Below are 2,946 nucleotides of genomic sequence, written 5' to 3'. Positions count from 1 at the left end.
TCATCAATCAATCCTTTCATTTATGTGATAGGCCTGCATTTAAAATGAACATTTACCACAAATTAAATGTATCTTATATTATTATATATATTATTATAAAACATGCTTTAGCTAAGAAGTTATTGATACTTCAAATGCAAAATGATGATATAAAACCATGACAAAAATGCAATTTTAAGTACTAATCAATTCTCTTGTAAAATTTTTATTGGTTTTCAATTTCATCTTTCAATATAACTTAATGGTATTGTGTTTTCTTATTGGGTTCTTATTATTTTGATTTTTAATTTTTTTCTTAACTCTTTTTGTAAAATTTATTATTTTTTTCAATTTCACCTTTTAATCAAAATTTTGTTTTTATTTTTTATATCAATTTTAATTCTCATTCTATTGATTCTTTTAGGTCCTTGGCTTGATTATTTTCCTTTTCAATATCACCATTCAATAAAAAATAAAATTTATTTTGTATTTTAATTTTAGTTGTTATTTTTAAAATCCTTTTTGTATAATTTTTTTTTTAATTTCATCTTTCAATATTTAATTGATTGAGAATTAAACTTCATAATTGTTTTTTCATATAAGATGCTTTAGGTTTAATGACCTAGGTCATTTATTTGAAAAGTTAACATATTTTTTAAAAAAGAAATTTATAATTCTTTTTATTTTTTATTAGGTTATTTTGATCTCATAACCTAAATCACGGATTTGACGAGATATCTCGGGTTAGGTTAGTTTTGATTACTAGGGTTATATGTTTGTCATACTAACTTAAGTTGACCAAAATTGATTTTTTATTTCCTTTTTTTATCCCATTCTATTCTTCTAAATTTAAAGGGTTATGAATTAATAAACATCATTCATCTCCTTTTAAACCCCTCTTAAAGTTATTTTTATTTTAAATCTTATCTATTTATTATCTTTTTAATTTTTTTCATCTAATTAAAATAAAATCAGCTTATTCAATCTAGTCGGGTATATAACTCGAATCACATATTTTTATTTTAAAAAAAATACTCTTGCGACACTTATACATCATTTTTTCACAAAAAATAGTCCAACTTCATGGCAAAACATAGACGCTAAGGCTAGTGAGATTCTAATCTAGAAGAGCTCACTCAACTTAAAAGAAGAAAAAACACAACATTGATAAGAAATAATGACATTGATAAGAAATAATAGTAGTCTCTTTCCACTTCTTACTTTATTATAATTTTTTTAAAAATAAAAGTTAAATAAACTCGGTCTTTCACTATATGTACTTATATATTATGAATCCACGTAATAAAATTATTATTTTATCATTAAAGGACAAACTTTATTAACTTGGTTTTGAGGGTTGGATGATTTTTTCTAATAACATCCATTATCATTACAAAATTTATAGGGTTAATCAGTGTTTTTAAATTTTTGTTGCGTGGTATTGTTACTAAATTACTCTTAAAAGAAAAAAAATAAAATAAATCAAGGGTTTTTTTTTAATTCTTCAAATTTTTTTTGCGCAATATGGTTATTTAATATGCTCCTTGGAATAAAACTCATTTGGTTTTGGATTTTAGGACATTTTCATCATTTTAGTCAAAAAACAATTTATAATTCTCATATTAGGCGAGGGATAATTGAGTTTCTTTATATATATCAAATATAATGAAAATAAAACTTGACTTATAGTACATATAATATTGGGAAATTCGAAACATTGTTTTCTAAGATGATGTTTGAGGTATCTTTTCACCTTTATTCTGATAGTTAAACACATGTAATCAGACAAGCAATGGTTGAGCACTAATAGTAGATCCCCTCGCCATCCCCCCTTCTTTTCTTTACTCATATGTTATGCATTGCAAAACAACAAAGAAGCTTGGTTATTTGTTTATTGAATCAAATTAGTATCTTATTTTTTTTTATTTTAATGCATTTGATCTTGAATTTTTTGATGGATTCTTGACTTTTGACTTTTATATCAAATTTAGTTTTTATTTTTTTTATTGTTATTTGTATTTTTTTATATCTTTTTCTTGATTGGAATTATTTTTCAATTTCATCCTTCATGATTTTATTTTATTTTTTGTGTCAAATTTTGTATTTATTCTTTCTTAATCTACATTTTTTTATTTTTAATACCTTTTTTTGTTGATTTTTTTTTAAAAAATTGTTTGTAATTATCTTGATTGGTTGAGAATTTAATATTATTATTTTTTTAAATTTGATTTTTATGTTGTAATCCAACCTCATGATTCATGTTTTGAGCTTTAAAGATTAGATTATGTTGACTTTATTCTTTTTATGTTGTTTTTTTTAATTAATTTTTTTTCTTAGTTTTATCTTTTAATATTAGATTTGTTTAAAATTAATATTTGTTATTTTTTTAACTTTTTTTTCTATGAAATTATATTGATATCATACCTCGAGTCATAAATATAACAAGTTTAATAGGATTCACTCAAATCTTTTTTTTCATTATTTTTTTTATTTTTTATTTAGCTTTTTTGATATTAAATTGATTTGATAATTAAGTTCAGTAATTTTATTTAATATGCTTTCCACAAGATTACATTAGTTCTACGACTAGGTTATAAATTTGATATCTTGGTCTGGGAAAACTTAGGTTAATTTTTTTTTTAACTTTGTTTTTATTTTTTATACTTATCTTATTCTCATTTATTTTTTATTTTATTAATGAATAAAATTATTGAAACATTTTAATAATACTATAAGATTGTAATTTCATAATATTGATAAAAAATTATATTTTACATTGAATTATTGCTGATTTTTTTTTATTTATTATCAATATTTTTTTAATAATATTGTTATATTAAGCAAACTTATTCATCTCATTCAAGTAATTAACCGGTAACTAAGAATTTTTTTTTTTAAGAATATTTACATTATCTTAACATTTTCTAATGTTTGAACAAAAATATATCGAGCAACAACCAACCGCGC

The sequence above is a fragment of the Populus euphratica genome, unplaced genomic scaffold (genome assembly GCF_000495115.2).
Source record: "Populus euphratica unplaced genomic scaffold, PopEup_1.0 scaffold1150.1, whole genome shotgun sequence".
NCBI lineage: Eukaryota > Viridiplantae > Streptophyta > Magnoliopsida > Malpighiales > Salicaceae > Populus > Populus euphratica.
The sequence above is the reverse complement of the archived record's forward strand: the minus strand, read 5'-3'. Positions refer to the sequence as shown.